Source organism: Glycine soja, chromosome 8 (genome assembly GCF_004193775.1).
Source record: "Glycine soja cultivar W05 chromosome 8, ASM419377v2, whole genome shotgun sequence".
NCBI classification, from domain to species: domain Eukaryota; kingdom Viridiplantae; phylum Streptophyta; class Magnoliopsida; order Fabales; family Fabaceae; genus Glycine; species Glycine soja.
In genome coordinates this window covers 32,551,746-32,573,144 of record NC_041009.1, presented here as the reverse complement: position 1 = coordinate 32,573,144, position 21,399 = coordinate 32,551,746, and the positions used below count along the sequence as shown (strand labels likewise).

General features: G+C 37.2%; 1 long non-coding RNA gene across 1 annotated transcript; it reads right to left on the bottom strand.

Moving 5' to 3' along the window:
* Positions 1-19,230: 19,230 nt before the first annotated feature.
* Positions 19,231-21,399, bottom strand: LOC114422942. Its single transcript, XR_003668769.1, has 3 exons — positions 20,086-21,399; positions 19,426-19,493; positions 19,231-19,255 (listed from the first exon to the last, which is right to left on the bottom strand). It is a non-coding gene; the product is annotated as an uncharacterized LOC114422942 (long non-coding RNA).

Here is a 21,399-nt window from a genome sequence, read left to right as displayed (position 1 = left end):
GTGTACCTTCAAATGGTACACCGTCACTGGACAATTGGGTTAAGTCATGGAAAAGGGATTGGTCAATGACCATTTTTATCCCAAAAACCTTAGAAATCAAAGTGTTGTCCTGAATTTCAAGATTACAATAAAAGGCTTTAACCAATTCAGGATAAACAGGCAATTGTAATGACATGAAAGGTATGAGACCTAAATTCTGAAATGCTTGAATGCAATCAAAGGTTTCAGCAGAAAAGAATTCCATATCAATGAACTTAGGGTCGATAATGGAACGAGATGAGAAAAGATTTGAGTACCGTTTCTGTTGTTCTTCGGAAAAAAACAATGTGGAAGAGGATAAGGAGGGTGGAATTGGTGTTGTGGATGCGCTGGTGGCTCCGGAACGATGAGCTCTTGAAGCCAAAGCGGAGGCGGATGAACCCTTATGTTTCTTTGACGATTCTGCCATTTGAAGGAGTTTTTGCAGATTTCAATCGATGAAATCAAAAGAAAAATGAAAAAGAAGAAGATTTCAAGTTACGGGAGTCGATTTGATGAAGAAATGAGTAAGATAGGAAGTTTTGGAGGTTTGGGAATGGAGGAACGTCGCAAGGGAGAAGAGGCTGCGCAGGAGTTTCTGAAAAACGTGATATTTATAGACCAGGACGCATTGTAATCGATTACAAGTAATGGTAATCGATTACAGGTGGAGGCAACCTACTGGTAATCGATTACATGAATACTGTAATCGATTACAGGCCATCTGTTCTAGTGTAATCGATTACAGTATTCATGTAATCGATTACCAGAACAAAATAATAGCCTTTTCCTAAAAGAAAACTTATTTCTAAGTCTAAAAACTTATACTATCTTAAGAGTTAATTGTTCTAACAAGAAAAGTAAACTAAATTAAACAAAAACAAGTGGCATACTCAATCAAGTGACAATCAATCAATCATAAAACTTTACCTATCCAAATCACTAAGGTCTAAAAGTCCTAATTCTCTTCTTATTGAAAAGAATATATCCTTTGGGAGAGGTTTTGTAAAGATATCAGCAAGCTGATTCTTTGTATCAACAAACTCTAGCAAACAATCTCCTTTAGAACATGGTCTCTTAGAAAATGGTGCCTAATTTCTATATGTTTCGTTCTAGAATGTTTTATAGGGTTTTTGGATAGATTTATGGCACTAGTGTTATCACACCTAATAGGTATTCGATCAAAAAGGATACCATAATCAGATAATTGTTGCTTCATCCATAAAATCTGTGCACAACAACTGCCGGCAGAGATATATTCCGCTTCAGCAGTGGATAAAGCAACACTGTTTTGTTTCTTACTATGCCATGAGACAAGAGCGGATCCAATGAATTGACAAGTTCCACTTGTGCTTTTTCTATCAGTTTTAGATCCAGCAAAGTCAGAATCAGAATATCCTATTAAGTTACATGTTGAGTTCTTAGGATACCATAATCCTAAATTTATTGTACCTAATAGATATCTCATGATTCTCTTAACTGCACTCAAATGTGATTGTTTGGGGTTGGATTGAAACCTAGCACACATGCATACACTAAACATAATATCAGGTCTACTAGCAGATAAATAGAGAAGAGATCTGATCATACCTCGATACTGTTTCATGTCTATAGATTGACCAGATTCATCTTTATCTAAGTAACAGCTAGTGCTCATCGGTGTAGCCATGTGTTTTGCACTTTCCATCCCAAATCTTTTGATCAATTCCTTGCAGTACTTGGATTGATTGATAAATATACCTTCTTGAGTTTGCTTGATTTGTAATCCCAGGAAGTACTTTAGTTCTCCCATCATTGACATTTCAAATTCACTTTGCATATCAAGGGAAAACTCCTTGCACAATGAATCATTAGTAGATCCAAAAATTATATCATCAACATATATTTGAACCAACAAAATATCATTATGCTTTCTCTTTATGAACAATGTGGTATCCACTTTTCCTCTAGAAAATTATTTTTCTAGGAGAAAATTACTTAAACGTTCGTACCACGCCCTAGGGGCTTGTTTCAAACCATAAAGAGCCTTTTGCAATTTATAAACATGATTTGGTTTATCCGGGTTTTCAAAACCTGGGGGTTGTTCAACATATACTTCTTCTTGAATTAAACCATTTAGAAAAGCACTTTTAACATCCATTTGATAGAGCTTAAAATTCATTATGGATGCATATGCTAAGAGCATTCTAATGGCTTCTAATCTTGCAACTGGAGCATATGTTTCTTCATAGTCTATTCCCTCTTCTTGATTATACCCTTTTGCTACTAACCTAGCCTTATTTCTAATAATTATGTCATGTTCATCTAATTTATTTCTAAAAACCCATTTTGTTCCTATGACAGGATAATTTTCAGGTTTTTCTACTAGTTTCCACACATTGTTTCTTTCAAATTGATTCAGTTCTTCTTGCATGGAAATGATCCAGTTATCATCTACTATGGCTTCTTTTATATTTTTAGGTTCAATCATAGATACAAAAGCCATATTATTGCATAAATCTTTAAGAGAATGTCTAGTTATTACCCCTTTTGATATATCACCAATAATGTTGTCGAGGGGATGATCTCTTGAGGCTTTCCATTCTCTTGGAAGTTCATTATTTCCTCTAACTTCATTATCTTGAGAATCCTCATTGCTTCCTTCATCTTTTTCTTTAGAGTCATTTCCATGAATATGTGTATCTTCTAAGGAATCTGAAATATCATCTAAAAAATCCTTCCTTGGAGGAATGGCATTAGACTCATCAAAGGAAACATGTATAGACTCTCTTCAATTGTCATTTTTCTTTTATTATATATTCTATAAGCTTTACTATGCAGAGAATATCCAAGGAAAATACCTTCATCTGACTTAGCATCAAATTTTCCTAAGTTATCTTTTCCATTATTCAATACAAAACATTTACAACCAAAGATATGAAGATGTGAGATGTTTGGTTTTCTGCCATTGAACAATTCATATGGAGTTTTCTTTAAAATGGGTCTTATTAAAGCCCTATTTAAAATGTAGCATGCAGTGTTAACGGCTTCAGCCCAAAAGTATTTTGGAAGAGGAGTATCATTTAATAAAGTTCTAACAATCTCTTCCAAAGATCTATTTTTCCTTTCAACAACACCATTTTGTTGAGGGGTTCTTGGTGCAGAAAAGTTATGCTCAATCCCATGCTTATCACAAAATAATTCAAATTCTTTATTTTCAAACTCACCCCCATGATCACTCCTAATAGATATAATCTTGAGATTTTTCTTATTTTGAATGATTTTTGCAAGTTTTCTAAATGCTTGAAATGCATCATTCTTATGAGTGATAAAAAGAGTCCATGTGTATCTAGAATAATCATCAACTATAACAAGAGCATAGTAACTTTCTCCAAAACTCATGATTTTGGAAGGACCAAACAAATCCATATGTAGTAATTGTAAGGGTTGAGTAGTTGAAACAATGTTTTTAGATTTGAAAGAAACTCTAGTTTGTTTTCCCTTTTGACATGCATCGCATAGCCTATATTTTTCAAATCTTAGTTTTGGCAAACCAACAACTAAATCTTTTGATATTAATCTATTTAAGTGTTCCATGTTTATATGTGCAATATGTTTATGCCACAACCATGGATCATCATCTTTACTAAGAAAACATTGATTATTATCTAGTTTTTGACTTAAGTCTATCATGTAAACATTGTTGACTCTAAACCCTATATGCTTTATATTTGTATCATGTTTATGTTCAATGACACACTTTTGATAATCAAATGATACCAGATAGCCTTTGTCACATAATTGACTCACACTAAGCAGACTATGTTAAAGACCTTCAACAAGTAGAATATTTTCAATGGAGGTTGAAGAATTTGTACCTATTTTTCCAACTCCGAGAACTCTACCTTTGTTGTTGTCACCATAAGTTACATGTCCGCTTTTCTTGGAAGAGATATGTGTGAATTTTGATTCGTCTCCCGTCATATGTTTTGAGCATCCGCTATCTATGTACCACTTTTTCCTCAAGGGTTCCTATAAAATCAAGGTTGTAACTTAGGTACCCAAACTTTATTGGGTCCTTGTGTGTTAGTATGAATAACAGATCCTTTTGGGACCCAAATCATTTTAATATTGTTACAATTTCTTCTAAAATAGCATGTAGATGTGCCATGCCCTTTTCTTCCACAGTAAAAACATGTGATAGAACAAGAATTATATTTTTGTGTGGAAGTAGAGAAGTTTTTATGAAATTTTTGTTGTTTTTCAAATTTATATCCTAGTCCAGCCTTATTGGAGGCATGTCTTTGTTTTCCTAATATGACATCTAAATTATTTTTACTATAAGAAAATTTTGCAAGTGAATTTTTCAACTCTTTAATTTCTTTTTCATACTATTCACAACAACTACAAGAATCTGACATTTTCTTGTCAAAAATAGTAGAGATATGAAATTTTTCATTTCGTTTAGAAATTGAGACTTCATTTCTAAGATGATCTAATTCTTTGTTTAATTTTGAAATTTCATTTTCTAAATTTGAAATTGTTTTCTTCAAAGATGAAACTAACTTTGCAAGTTTAATTGACTTTTTATGCAGATCAGCAAATGCATCTTGCAATTCATCAAAAGAAATAGATAAGTTGTTTGAAGATGTTACCTCTTCATCACTTTCATAACTTTTAGCCATAAGGCAGAAGTTTATTTCTATATTTTCTGAATCTTCAGAAGATTTCATATCGTTTTCATCCCATGTAATGTATGCTTTCTTCAATTTCTTTTCATTAATATTTTTCTTTTCAGACTTCTCCATCTTTTTCTTGAAGATGGGACAATCAACCCTCAGATGTCCAGGTTGATTGCACTCAAAGCATTTTAGAGTAGAGGATGAAGTTTCTGTCCTTCTTTTAGATTTAAAATTGGGTCGCTTTTGATTTCCTCTGACTCTCAAGAACTTGTTGAATCTTTTTACAAAAAGACTAATATCTTCATCATTATCCAAGTCAATTGAATCTTCTTTATCACTGTCTTCTTGGATTGCAGATGAGGCTTTAAGAGCGATTCCCTTCTTCTTCTTATCAGTTTCTTCATGTTGAATTAATCTCAATAATTCCATTTCATGCTCCTGCAATTTTCCAAATAACGTAGCAAGAGACATACTAGACAAATCTTGAGATTCTGTGATGGCTGTTACCTTTGGTTGTCATTCTCTATTAAGACATCTTAAAACTTTATTTACTAGATCTTCATTTTGAAAAGTTTTTCCTAGAGATGCAAGGTGATTAACTATGTGTGTGAACCTCTTTTGCATGTCTTGTATACTTTCATTTACATTCATCCTAAACAGTTCATATTCACGAGTTAAAGTGTTTATCCTAGATCTTTTAACATCTGTTGTGCCTTCATGTGTTACTTGTAGTGTATCCCACATATCCTTAGCACTTTTACAATTTGAAACCCTAAAGTATTCATCTATTCATAGGGCAGATGCAATAATATTTTTGGCCTTTAAATTATATTGTACTAATCTTCTTTCTTCCTCAGTCCAATCTACTCTAGGTTTTTCTATTGTTGCACTTCCGGCCACTATAGAGGGAACATAAGGTCCTTGTTCTAGGGCTTCCCAAATATTTAAATCTATTTCCTCTATAAAGATTTGCATGCGGGTTTTCCAGTAGTGGTAACCCACTCCATTAAAGATGGGAGGTCTATTTATAGAATTTCCCTCGGGAAACAAGTAGTTTGATGAGGCCTTCTTGAAGCTTCTAAACTTTATACAAGAATGAACCTGGCTCTGATACCACTTGTTGGACGAGTGGCCTCAGATATCTTAAGAAGGGGGGTTGAATTAAGATATTACAAATTATTTCCCCAATTAAAAATTCTATTTAACTTTATATTCATGTTATAAATTTCCTTAATAATGAATTTCTTAAATATTGATTCAAATAGAACATTTTGAATATGAATATAAAACAATAATAAATAAAGGAGTTTAAGGGAAGAGAAAGTGAAAACTCAGATTTATACTGGTTCGGCCACACCCTTGTGCCTACGTCCAGTCTCCAAGCAACCCGCTTGAGAGTTCCACTATCTTGTAAATTCCTTTTACAAGTTCTAAACACACAAGGACAATCCTTCCTTTGTGTTTAGAATTCTTTCACAACAAGAGACCATCGGTCTCTTAATCCCTTTTCAGAATAAAGAAGAAGAAAAGAAGAAATCTCTCTTGAAAGAGATAGATTGAACAATTTGAGCACTCAAATAATTCCTTATTGAATCACAAGTGTATTGGCGAAGGAATTTGTAAGAGGATAAAACTATTTTGCTTTTTAAGAGGATAAGTCCTTTTTGTTCTTGAAAAACTCTTCTTAAATTCGTGTCTCAAGTCACATATTTATAAGCCTTTGATGGCCATTTAAGAAACAAATAAAAAGATGTGACTGTTGAGAATGTTTTCTGAAAAACTCCTCTAGTAATCGATTACAGTATGTGTGTAATCGATTACAAGCTTTAAAATTTGAATTAAAACGTTCAAAAACTGCTGGTAATCGATTACCATATATGTGTAATCGATTACACAGTGCAAATTTTGAATTCAAATTTTAATAGCTGTTGTAAATCAGTTTTGGCCACTGGTAATCGATTACATCCTCTGGTAATCGATTACCAGAGAGTAAATCTCTTGAAAAAGACTTTTTTTTAACTTAAATTTCTTGGTCAAACCTTTTGCTACTTCAATTGGAATTCCCTTCCTATTTAATGTAATCTTCCTAAGACTCTAGAGACTGTCTTGATCATCCATCTTGAATATCTTTTATTTCTTTGTCTTGAATAAAACTTTGAGAAACATGTAATCCTTTGGCATCATCAAAACATTCAGCTTGATCCTTTGTCTACATATACATCGTCCAAATATGATAATATCAAAAGTGTAAAGAAACTATGGTTGATTCGTGCGCTACCTACGTCAAGACCTCACATACACAATGCGGTCTTTCGTGACACCCTTGGCAATCCTAAGGCATTGTTTCATGACCTCATGTGTCTCTGTGCCTGGTGTGACTATCCTTAGGTTGAGATGAGGCTCCAACCTTTCAGCGATCTCCATGACAAGCCTCCTATTAAATAGAAAACAAACAAATTAGACAAATTAGTAATAACTTATGAAATAAATGACATTTGATACAACTAATCAAATAGTAACACTTACCACAACATGTCTAGGCTCATCCACCTCAGAACGGGCATGTGTTGATGCTGCTGCTGGCTCCGGGACCTAAGGGATATGTGGCTCCACAAATGAGGCATCATGCGTCGCAGGTGGATCTCGCAGCAGATCTGATGGCTGTGCTGTAGTCATGAATGGATGAAAAATGACGAAGAACTAGTCCATGTAGTCGAGCGCACACTGACCTGGCACAACACACATCTCACATGCTGGCGCAAGATGGTATGAGTAGTGCATCCACCTGTCATCTATTTCATCAAATGACACCCATGAATCGACAAGTTATGCAGGAATAATCTGGACGTATCCGAACTAGCACATGACCCTCTCTGGTCGGTGTCTGACAGCAATGGGCCCCCACTAGAGCTGACTGAAAAAGCATGAAATCAAATAAAACTCTCAGACCGGTCAATGCTCCCCATAAGGCATCCAGCAAACATCAAGAATCCTGAGTCGATCGATACGCTGCCTGTACGTCTCTGTAGATATGGTTTTCACAGTCTTCTTAGTAGCAATCCACCGACATGCACGTGGTGACACCTTGTCGTAGTCCAAATCAGCGATGCACTCCGCAACTGACAGAAAGTGCTCATATATCCAACACTACAAAGGTTACATAAAATCACACAAATTTCAAATGAACGTCTAAAATACCCTAATTAAAACATTGTTGTAATTAACTTATGAAAAACATATTAATTACTTGTATGAGGGTGATGTAACCAGCAAGTTGTCGGCTGGTGCTGATACAAGCATCATTCAAGTGATCGTACATATGCACTAGGGCAGCAACTCCCCATGCATACCTTCCAATCTGACTAAGGTCACGCAGAGCCTCTAAGAAGACAACATGAACACGGCTTGCACTCTTGTTAGCAAAAAGAGTGCAACCTAGAAGGTGAAGAAGATAAGCACGAGCTGCAGCTGTCCAATGTCCGGCATAACATCTACGCTGATATATATCTCGTAGCCAAGATAGGTGTAACGACCCGCCTCGTCGCTACGGTATCCACACTCTAATATTCGATAATTTCAATTTTTATAAAAAGAACTCCCTTAATTTTTTATTATGAAAATAGAAGTGATTTTGTCACAACATAAATTCATCCAACAACACGCCATTACTTAAGTGAATATGCATAATTACATAGAAACAATAATTCAGTACATGTCATACACATAACGAAAATTAAATATGTTCATATATATATAATTAAAATTCCAGTTTTACATCCTTAACTCAACAAAATAAAACTTAAAAGCCAACTACGGAGGAGTTGATTACAAAACACAACTCTCTCCCAAAATAACGCCAACGTCATCACGTCGGCTTGACGGCTCCTCACCAGAATCTTACTCTCTACACCCTGCCACTGTCATTCTGCTCCCACGAACAAGGTTCGTGATCATCACAGGTATCAACCACACGATACAAAATTGCAAGGGTGAGTTTATTATAAAAGAACCAATACCAATTCCAAATAACCACAATTAGCAAGGAACATAGGCAAACATGATAAGCATACACAACAATCATTATTCAACACTCATATCCAACAAATATTCATCATTCACATCCAACAATTACTCATCATCCATCCATGGACCCAATCAAGACTACACAGAATGATGCATGCACCTAACTCAACACTAAGATGCAATGTGGTACGTACCAACAACAACCAAATATCAGGAAATAGCCTAAGCGTGTCCACACGACACTCTCACTTAAGGAACTGTGCTGAGTTTGTCGAGACCACCCGGTTGTGCACGTAACAGCCCCCCTCCCATAGGTGATCAGCCTAGGAGCCCAAAGGTGTTCCCTACCAGGTGACAGCCCCCTAGTACAAAGTACACTTGGCCACAGTTACTCTATTTCCTGTGTTGTATTAGCTATGATCACGGCCAAAAGTAAGTGCCAAAGACCATGGACCAATTAAAGCACCTAAGCATCCCCTCAGGAATGCTTAGATTCTCTAACCACGCTAGTTACCCACGTCTGGGCCATCCGGCAAGGTCAGTGCACTCTACCCCCCCCATGACATACACTTCATACGACGTATGATCGTGGCCAAAAGCTAGTGCCAAAGACCCTGGAAGGTCAGTGTACAGTGCCCCCCACGATCATACACAACATCCAAGTATGAACGTGGCCAAAAGCTAGTGCCAAAGACCCTGAAAGGTCAGTGCACAGTGCCCCCCACGAACATACACAACATGCACATGCCAATGCATTTCCAACATCAATCAACAAATCGTATTTCCATGTCATTCACAACATAAATATCATCTCATCTCAATGACGTTATCAACAACAACAGCAACCACATTTCATATTCACATATTCATCAATAATAACAATTCATGTTGACATGGTCTTTATTAACAACATCATCTCAAATCAATATCATCATAATTATCATTATCATCACATATCAATTAAAATCCTCAATAGCAACATCAACAACAATTCAAACAAACACAACAATATCATTTCCACACGCACGGTCTTCAAACAACACATTTCAAACAACCAAAACAATATCATTCATCACAATACAAATATATATCGCATCCCATTAGTTAAAATGTAATTTTCTTTGAAGAAAAATCAGCATGCAACAGGGATAGGCAGATATCCTCATAGCTAGGTTCCCTGACCCTAACTATGGTGTTAAAACAGTAAATTTTATAATAAACTCCCCTTACCTATCGTGAGCTACCCCGCGGATTCCTCATCGCGTCACTTGAAGATTCCTTTTCGTCCTTGCTCGTCAATTCCATGCAAGCCTCTCGAAAGAAAACGAAAGGTCAGATTAGGGTTTTCGTTCTCTACCGGAACCGCAAGCCAAGTTGGAAGATTCCGCTTCGGTTGAAGGGTTCCTCTCGGTGTGGGTTTTCAATGGAGAACAATGATGGTTTGTGGTGGCTAATGGTGGATGTGGGTGATGGAGAAAGTTCTTGGAACTTTAGAAATGGATTTGGAAGAAAGAAAGAAGAAGAAATGACGTTTTTCCTAAGCTACACGAAAGCAAAGGCTGAAATGCTTAAATAAGATATGCTCTCGGGAACGGAAGCTTCTAGCACACTCTAGACATCTCTCAAAGATCCCAACGGTCAGATCATGAACAAGTGTCTTGTGATGTCAACATGCTTCTTTGAGAAGCTTCCTCCAGAAGCTTCCTCGTGGCTTCTTTGAGAAGCTTTCTCAACATGCTTCTTTGAGAAGCTAGATCCTTATCTATCCACACCCCTCTATTAACTAAATTAACTTCCTTAAAAATAATTACGGATGAAAATAACGTAACAAATAATCAAACATCAAACATAATTACTAATAATATATAGATATATATATATATCAGGGTGTTACAATAGGCGTATGTATGGTCCATGGCAATGTGTTGTCTCAACCCTGGCCGCCTCTCCTGAGACCAGTAGTAAGTCAACCAACATCAACCCGCCTCGTCGACGTGTAGAGGCTGGAAGGTATGGAAGTCGCCAACAATGGGAAGATGAAGAAGAGACACCACGTCGTCTAGGGTGATGGTAACCTCCCCCATGGGAAGATGGAAACTACTAGTCTCCATGTGCCAACTCTCCACAAACGAGGATATAAGTCCCCGATCGCCAGTGTCTACTGAACATGCGATCAAAGGACTTAGTCCTGTCCCAACAACTAGCCCCTCAATTATAGGAATAGGCCTACCTAATTTCTGCACCTTCCTCCCATGAGAGGATAACTTCAATTCAGGACGTTCCTAAATTGAAGTTATAAAGGAACAGACAATTTATTAACATAATATTTTAAAGGAACACTAATTTCAATAATAAAACATACTTAACATTATAAATACCTCTCCTGTCCATATGTTGGCTGCAACATGCTCAACATACTCAGTAAGCACTGATGGATCGCTCGATCCACCTGGAAATCCCTCGGGCTCATTTGTAGCAGCCTCTGCACAAGGTCCATGTGCATCCGCATCTACCACAAACTTATCTACAACTACCATAGGCTTGTCTGCAGCTACCATTGGCTCATCCCCAGCTATCACAAGCTCATCCTCGGCAACAGGGGCAGCTTCCCATTGCCTATGTGTTGATGTTGTAGGCCTTCACCGTTGGGGAGCATCATCTGAATCATGACGATCCTCTCTCCCCAGAGCTCTGCCAATAACCTTACCTAAGGCACGACCTAAGCCTATAGTCCTAATCATGATCTGCAAATGTCTACCACAAATTCCATCACTAAGCCACACAAATTCATCTCAATATTAACTTGTTCAAACAAAACAAAATTGAAGGTCAAATTAGTTCTTCATTGGAAGGCACTAAAGAATATGACAAGCTGAAGTTGAAGGTGGAAATTCTAATTGCTTTTGAAGTTCTTCATTGGAAGGCACTAAAGCATATGAGAAGCAAGAAGACACATGTTTTAGAGAACACCTTTTATTAACATATAATCATTAAGTGGACTTCAGTCTTTAGTTATGTGTTTGTGTATAATTGTGATCTATCAGTATCTGAAGTTAAAAGATCCATTGAGGATCCTGCTGGATTTTGTTTTGAGATTGCCTCAGAGTTCTATTAGAAGTAGAGATGGGGTGATAAAATGTGTGATGAAAATTTTGATGTAAGGAAAAGGAATATAAAGATTGAGGTAATTGATTTGTTTCCATTGTCCCATTTGGATCTTGTTTTTGTTTTTTTTTTCTTTTTGTTTTCCTTCTCATATTGTTTGTTTAGAGACTAAGTGAGGTTGACCTTGTGTGTCTGTGTTCATTTGTGGTTGCATTGCTTCAGTGGTTCAAGGGTGGCATCACCAACTTTTGTTATAATTCATTAGAGTTGGGATTTGAAGGGGGTGCTTTGATTTGGGGTGAGGCTAATGGGGATGTTGACGTGGATTTGTCTCTTCTTGCTATCACTGTTGCATAGGGTTTGCCTTGGTTTGTGTTGAGCTTGTCGGCCTTGTATTGGAAGTTCAAGGTGTTAGAGAGGTTCCCTTTTTTGTTCAGAGCTTGGTGGTTTTTGTCCTTTGTTATTTGCTTGTGTACTTTGTATGTTGATGCAGCATAAGCAACTCTTAGAAGAAGGTTACATGCAAATCAAAAGAAAGATGATTTTGTTCCTCTTGAGAGTGTCATTACTCCTCTTGAAGGTGAGATTAACATATATAGGAATGAGGTACTATATACTAATCATTAAATTCCACCAAGTTGATTTGAACTCCCACTAAATTACAGCGAGTTAGTTCATCATAATCACCTATGACTTGATACATATGAAAAGAGCATAATTGCTGAGTAGCAATATGAGATAAGAGTGAAATGGCAGAAACAATAGTATCTTTTGCCTTAGGAGAAGTTTATGAAATCCTAACGGACAAAGAAAAGCTGCTAAGAGGCATCCACAAAGACTTTTCAGACATTAAAGATGAACTAGAAAGCATTCAAGCCTTCCTCAAAGATGCAGATAGAAGGGCTACAGATGAAGCAAACACCAATGATGGAATAAGAACTTGGGTGAAGCAAAATGAATTCCTTTTTTTTGAGGTAACTGAAATTGTAGGATTTGAATTGCCAAGAGATGAATTGTAGGATTTGAGCTAGGTGGGAAATGTCCAGAAGAGCTTCAAGGTATGTCAAACAATATTGTTAGAAAATGTAAGGGGCTACCTTTGGCGATTGTGGCCATTTGTGGTCTATTGTCAACAAAATCTAAAACTGTTTGAATGGCAAAAGGTGAACCAAAATCTAAAACCGTTTGAATGGCAAAAGGTGAACCAAAATCTAAACCTGGAGTTGCAGCGTAATGCCCATCTAACTAGTTTAACTAAGATTTTGTCTCTTAGTTATGATAACCTGCCTTACTATTTGAAACCATGCCTTTTGTATTTGGGTATATATCCAGAGGACTACTCCATTAATCACAAAAGTTTAACTTGACAATGGATAGTTGAAGGATTTGTTAAATGTGATGGGAGAAGAACTATAGAGCAAGTTGCAGATGAGTAAAGAAAAATTTATGATCAATTATGTCTTTGCATATATAGACAAAGATGCAACGTTTGAAAGATAAGCTAGCTATAACAGCAAAGGCAGAGTCACAATTGTAAGCATGTAAATAATGTTTTTTGCAATAACTAATGTTATTTGTGTTTTTCCTAAGGATAAATTGAAGCTGAGGTTAAAAACACTAGAAAGCCTTAAAGCATTTCTTAAAGATGAGGTTAAAAACACTGAAGCTGAGGTTAAATTATACATTTTTTTAAATTAAAATAAATCTATACGGATCAAGTTGATCCGTATACATGTTGCGACGCAAAACTCATTACGGACATCTAATTCCTATTGCAGATCATCTATACCCTAAGCTATCACAACTATAGATGATCTAAATCCCTATGTGAATCAACTAAATCCCTACAAACTACACTAAACCAGCAACAATGGAAGCATGAAATCAAAAGGGACAAGACGCTTACCTTGACCTCGATGGAGCAGCACCAACAGAAGAAGAACACGCAAAGTCAAGGTGAAGATCACCACCACCATGCCGCCAACACTGTAGAAGAAGAACGGGCCCAAGAACCACGCCGCCAGCAGCTGTTGAAAGCGCAGAAGAAGACAAAGTGCACTCACTGAAGGAAGAAGAAACAGAAGAGACGAGGCGCGAAAGGAAGAAAAAGTGTTGGGTGCACTAATATTTTTAAAAATATGTCAGGGGTATTTTAGTCTTTTCCCCTTAAGTGTTAGGTGCACCTAGCATCAGCCAAAGAATTTTATTAAGGTACAAGAGGTACTGGTAAAAGCATTATAAAGGAGAAACTGAAAACAAAGCCCACCCCATCAAATACAAAGCAGAAAAAAATAAAACACAAATCCATGGGAGCTGCATAATCACAAAGGCAGAACCCCACCCTCAATAACTATGATTATCGAAACAACAAAGCCCAACAACACCTCAACAACATGAGCCCTTCAAATATAAACTATAAAGCCTTGCTACACTAATTTCAATTACTACTAGTTGTGCAGTTGAACAAACTATAAGGAAAGCTAGAAATTACTTTGCTATTGTCACATGAATTCCTTTACTGAAATTTCTTCAAAACGATGTTCTTTGCAAAAATATTATGAGGAATTCTATATTATCTTTAATAAGGAGAGAAGTTATGTGTGGTAAGAAATAGGAAAAATTGGTAGTCTAACAAAAGAAAAACAAAGAAAAAGAGCTCAGGAAAATCTTAAGATTTTTTGTGAGATTATTTTATGGGTATTTTTTATTAAAAAAATCAGATAAAATCTATTGAAATTCATCTTAAAAAATAATTCATCGAAATTTATATATTTTTAAATATTTAAAGACTTTTTTTAAGTTATAAATTTTTTTAATTAAATACCACAAGATTTTATTGATTTCTTAAAAAAATTCTAAAAATTTTAATTGAATATCATAAGACTCATTTATATAATTGAATAATCCTGATTGAATATCATAAATGTTTTTATAAGAATTTTTTTTAAAAATTATTTGAAATCTTAATTCAATACACCCGAATATCATAAACTCAGTACCCTGCTCCTTCTCACCGGCCTCCTCTTCAGCAGCAATATTGTCTTCGTCATGCTAAACACCATTCTTCACGTCCTTAAAAGGGTCAAAGAGACCTAAGTCAAGGTCCTAAAAAACTCGGCCTGCCTGACAACCTTGTTGAAGCCTTTTTCATATTGCTCCACGACCTCTTTCTTGAAAATGAGTAGCTCCTCCTTAAGCTTCTTACTGACCTCCCTCTCTCTAGCAGCCCATAGCTCGAACTTCTCCAGCATGGACTGTGACTCCTTCAATCAACAGGGCATCAAGATCTACCACCTTCTTGGCAAGCTCGTCCTTCTCTACCACAACATCCCCACCCTGGCAGCCCAGTTTTTTTTCTCTTCCTACAAGTCCTTGCAACGTTTGGATAGTTCATCATCGTCCAACATGGTGCGTGGCAACTTGACCAACACACTACCAACTTTAGAAGATAGTTGGTGGTTTGACCTCCCAGCCTCATCAAAAGCAATGGTGGCACTAGCTACCTTAGGGCGCTCTACTTTCCAAATAGTGCAAGCATTCGCCCTCCATTTGGCAACTTCGGCCTCCAAAAATGTCACTTTGCTCAACATCTCTTGATGTCGCTGCCCATTTTCTTCAAGGATTGCAAGACTCCATTGAAGGAAGACCTTGGAAAAATTTGTGGCATACTGGAACCCAACTGACCTGATAAGATTTTTATCAATGGTCGATACAAAGCCAATCGGGGTCTTCTATTCGGGTTTGTACCCCATGGCCCATAAGGAATTAGCATCATTGAAAGTGTAGATGTGATCCAGGGAAACATGGGGGTGAGAAGAAGTGGAAAGTGAAGCCAATGCAGTGGAAGGAGGGACCATTGGAGCCGAAGAGGAAGGAGGAGGTGCCACAGGGGCATTGGTTGTCACTACACCAACACTCAATAAAGATGCAGCGATGGTTGACGAGGGCGCCACAGCAGAACCAACCAAAGCAGCTGGTGCACTCACTTCGACAACAAGAAGAGTGACCTTGTAAACAATCACAACAGCAAGAGCCTCAACAGTTGTTGAAGCTAAAGGCACATCTTGCACAACCAAAGGGTGAACCGCACTAGGCGTCAACCCTACAGCTTGCCTCAGGGCATGAAGGCTCGAAGGAGCCCTCAACTTTTTCAGCCAAACAGCCCAGCACTATCATCCCACTTCCTCTTAGCCAATACAGAGGAAGTGGCACTGGGAGCAATCTCAGCAGTACTAACAACAACAAGGCCAACCTCAACAGTAGGTTGACCCCTTTTAGTGGGAGTGACAATAGACGGTGGCATAGTCCCATCTGCAAGTCTGACTTACTTAATGAGTGGCCTCCTCGAGAAGTCACCCATAATATCTGGAAAAAGAGCAACAACAACACAAGCAAGTGTTAGTTTAAACCTCAATGTAAGTACATACATAAGAAAACAAGGCAAGACAAAACATTTACCGTCCAAGGCAGTGAGGAGATCACTTGCCAGGGAAGAGACAAAATGGTTCACACGCCCAACAAGGCTGATAGTTGCTCCAAGATGGCCTTATCAACCCTCTCCACGAGGGTCAACAGGTCTTCATCAAAAGACTTAAACCTGGTGGGATCAACCTGCCAGTAGAATAGAAGCGAGGTTCCCCGTCCTTGTTAAGCAGCAGTGGCAAACCATTAACCACGACACTCGAGTCTAGGACCTTGAAGAAATGGTCCTTGAAACAACAAAAGATGTTCGAGTCAAATTGAAACAACTTCTTGGACATGCTGTTCAAGGAGACCCAATCAATCTTTCCTGCCAGTTTCATCTGGAAGAAGTACAAGAAGACCGACACACTAGGCCAGATGTTAAAGAAGGGGCACAAAATTTCGAAAGCTCTCACCATTACCCAACTGTTTGGGTGGAGCTAAGAAGAAGCCACACTCAAGCACTCAAGTAGAGCACATTGGAAGATGGTCAAGGGGAGAATAAGCCCCAAGACCTCAAACAAGCACCTATACATAAAGAAGAAGGGTGGACTACCCGATGCCACCCTCAAGAAAGGGAAGTCATCAATCCTACAAGCCTATGAAGGCAAGAAGTGCCTCCACCAGTACTATGCAAAACCTTCACCTTCTCCGAGGAGGAACTGACAATGGAAATGACCTCCCGATTCATCAGGGGTTGCTAAATTGAACCCTCGAAATCACTGCCACCCATGCTGATGGCAGAGAAACAAAAATGAAGACATTATCAAAAACAAAATACCTCGAAGGATTGAAGATGATGAATAAGGAAAAAAGAAAATCACAAGAAGCAAGCACGAAAGCAAAGAGGATTTAGGAGACAGGAAATCACAGTGATAGTGCCCCAAAATCAAACGCCCCCTCCATTTAAAGAGGAGGCAAACTCTTCGATAACTTGCAGGAGCTGAAGTGCCGCCCTAAACTTTCGCACCACAATGCAGCCCCACTCACGCACGAACCGTGTCTCCAATATGTATCCACTCAAAGAGTGACACATATACAAGAGTACTACACGTGCGCCGCACACACCTGCGGTAGCAAACTGAATGTAACTTTTGTCTTCAATACACCCTCCAATAGTCAGAAAAAGGGAAGAGTTGTCAAATCTAAAGACTTCCTTCACCTAACACATCAGACTTAGCTTGCAAGATCAAAGGCATGTTCATCCCAAACAACTTGATAGAAGCAACTCTGACAACATTTGTCTAGGCTCGGGGGATTGACAAGCCACATCGACCTGCAATTCTCTCATCAGTCGAGGTTACTGCACCTCACATCAGACAAACACTCGTCCATGCTTCTGGGGCTTGACAAACTCATCACCCTCCTACTTGTCAAGGCTACTACCCCGAACATTAGACATACTTCAACATTGAACAACCTTTTTCGCCCGCAAGTCAACTCATAGCTTGGGGTCTTATGTACTGTCAAGTGTCCAAAAATACACGTGGCATCATAAGTGACACTTCGAGGCATTGTCAACCCTCCATGTCAGCGCTGGCAGAGTAGCACGAATGTCCAATCCTTAGCAGTCAAGCTCCCTAACTAACAGATTTTCTCTAACCTCTTAAAATTTGATTATATTTGAATCTCCTTATCTCTTGTCAGACATTCAATTATCTATAAACTACACATTATCTATAAGGTACAATTATCTACTAGCTTTTATCTTTAAGCCACGTATTATCTTTAACATTATCTATAAGCTACTGGCTATTATCTATAAGCCGATAATTATCTGTAAGGGCCACAACAACCCCTACAAACAGGGACCCACATTTCCACTCCACTTCTATAAATACTAGGTTCCATCGAACCCTCAACACATCCTACACACACCAGCACACGAGCAAACACACCGGTGCACTTATTATCTCTCAAACGTTCACTCGAGCTTTCACTTACACATATACACGCTTTACCTCCTAACTCATATACTTATTTTAGCATCAGAGTCCTTTGTTTTGCCGATACTCCCTCTTGTCCTCTAAACAAAGACCTCTCTCAAAGCCGAAGTGTAAAGTCCAAGAGCCCACTTTGACCACGTCCACCTTGACGTGTACCAGCTCCAGATTTTGGTAAGTACAATAAGTTAAGGAAAAAATATATATGCATATGTATAGATTAAACTTAATTAAGTGAAATCATTTCAATTACTTAGTGCATCCCATTGAGTGAATCTCGAAAGTTCAAAAGACAAACTATTCCAATAACCAAATACCACAACACACCCTTCCTTCAAGTATTTGGAAGTAGATGACATTTCAATCATCATACAATCAGCTAAACACATATGAAAGAACATGTGACTAATACTAGAATAAAAATAAGTTCTAACTAGTCAATTCATAAAATGAATTTAATCAAAAGGAACAAACTAGATATGGAAAGAAATAGAATGTAAGAAAACAATTACAAAAGAGGAAAGAAAAGATTTTGTATCATAATAAGGATAAGAAATAAAATGAAAGTATGAAATAAACTATTCAAAACAGAATTTTAGTGGTAGTTCTTGCACAATTGCAATAACAAATAAAATACATTGCAGACCTCAATAATCAGTCACCTGATAAAATCCCTAGGGACATTTTCACACAAGTGGAAGGTACATACAACTCAGAAAAATGTGAGTAAAAGGATCAGTTTCCACTTTCCAACCCAGGACAGAAGTAGGGAAAAGGAACAACCAAACATAGCTTTTTAGTTATTAGTTTTTAATTTTTACTACATCGCTTCTATGAAACAATTATTTCATGTATGTTTTTGTAGTTTCAAGCATAAGTGGAGTATGATTGTTGTACCCTGATGAAAAATAAGAGGAAAACTAGAATAAATAAATACCTCCTTCTAAAATGCATCCATTCAAAGGGAATCTCTAGCGCCATGTCAGGAACAAGTTCATGAAAGCAATCTACAATCCATTCACATGTTTCACGCATAGCCCAAGTCTGCCAAGAGAACAACTTTCCTATCTCAAGCATTGTCACATAAACAACAAAAGCCTTATCTCACTAGGTGAGAAAACATTGTCGCATAAACAACAACAAAAACATGATGCATAATAAGAAACACTAAGTGTTCTTTTAAACACAATTCAAGATAAGTCCATAACACTTACTTCCTTCTTTTGTTGTCCAATATCATCATTAAATCCATCCAAATGCAGTTTTGATCCTTTTGAGTCAGCTGACAAAATATCATCAAGTGACATTTCATTCTTGTGTTTTACTGGATACCTCAGTTGTACAAACTTTAGCTTACAATGTAATAGTCTCCACTTTTGATAAATGACCTTAACAAACAACAAAATCGCTAACAGAAGTGAAAATTCATCTGATCTAACGATGATCTACATTCATTAAAATAATTTGATTCATTTGGTTATACTTATAGTACACTGCAAGAATTTCCATACATAAAACATAGGAAAAAAAATGTAGTTAGTGTAGGTCAAATACCGTCTTCTTCTTATCCTACAAGAACATCCTCATCCCAAGCCTTCTTAAATAAGTCATCAAATTATACGGACAATTCACTTTGTGTTCTAGAATGAATGAAGCAAATCATTTAAGTAAAGATAGTAGATCATATATATGATTGCTTCTAAATATAATCAAACAAGACAAAAACATCCTTAAATTGACAATCTCCAGAGTACTAGCACCATTACCATATAACATAAGACTTAGAAGATCTACAATGTCTCTTAAAGAAATATAAATTGAAACAGTTGTCCACAAATTTGGATGAAAAAATGGCAATAATATGATTAACTAACCAATTTTCCATCTAATGAACTCTTGAGTGAATTGGCTTCCTTGCAAGCATTCCACGAGCAAGGATAGGGCTTCAAAAAAGATAAAATTGCAACATTCTATAAAATTCAAGAAATTAAATTGCAGAGAAACTATGCAAAGAAACTGTTTGTGTTTCTAAAATGCCAAAAGTGTAGAAAAACCAAAACCAAATCTCTTGAGTCGTCTCCTACCTAATCCCTAATCTCTTTCTTCCTAAACCCAAAAAGACCATAAAATAATAATTTGGACTAACCTTGTTTCCCTGTTTGACGGAGATTGTGAGCACGAGTTCCAAAAACTATGAGGGCGAGGGCAAGGGAAAAGGGCAAGGACGAAGGGCAATGAGGGAAAACGAACCACAACCAGGCCACACACGAGCTTCAACAAAAAAAAGATTCAATGGTGGTGTTGGACAGCTTCGACAGAGACACGAGTGAAAGACGATGCAAAGAAACTCTGAGAGGGTGTGAGCTAGTGAGACGAAGTGAGACTCTAAGAAAGGGCGCGAGACAAAGCCAAAACACTTGGCTTTCAAAGAGGTTTTACAAAATCGTCTTTGAATTAGCGATTTCAACGACGGTTTTCCCAAGAATCGTCTTCGATTTCTGACTTCAACAACATTTTTTTTAAATGGCATTGTAATTTTACTACTATTTACAAAATTACCACCAGATTTTTAATGACAAAGGTTTTGGTAAAACCGTTGTTGAAGCTTTTTTTTTAGTAGTGAGATGGTCTATACCTAGCCTTTTATAAGAAATTTTGGAACCTCTGTGGAATGGACAATTTCGTGGCAGCCTTAACGTGGCTCAAAAATGGTTTATTTCCTTCCCAAATTACACAAACCACCATTGTCCTAATACTAAAAAAAACAACCCAATAACCATAAAAGACTACAGACCCATTTTCCTATGCAATGTCTTGTACAAAATTATCTCCAAAAACACTAGCCAACAGATTGAAGCCTCTCCTTCAAATTTGCATTTCCATTGAACAATCTGCATTCGCTAAGGGTCAGTCAATCCTTGACAATATTATCGTAGCCTCTTAAATAATTCATCACATAAGGTGCAAGATTGAAGGAAATGAAGGGGAAATAGCCTTAAAAGTAGACATCAGTAAAACTTTTGATAAGGTACAATGGAGTTATCTCTTGGCTGTCATGGAAAAAATGGGTTTTAATATAAAAAAATGGATCACTAGATGTTATGCTTAGAAACTGTTCACTATTCAATCATGGTAAATGTGTAGAAGCAAGCTTCATGATGATGAATCAAGTTGATTCAAGTAGTTTT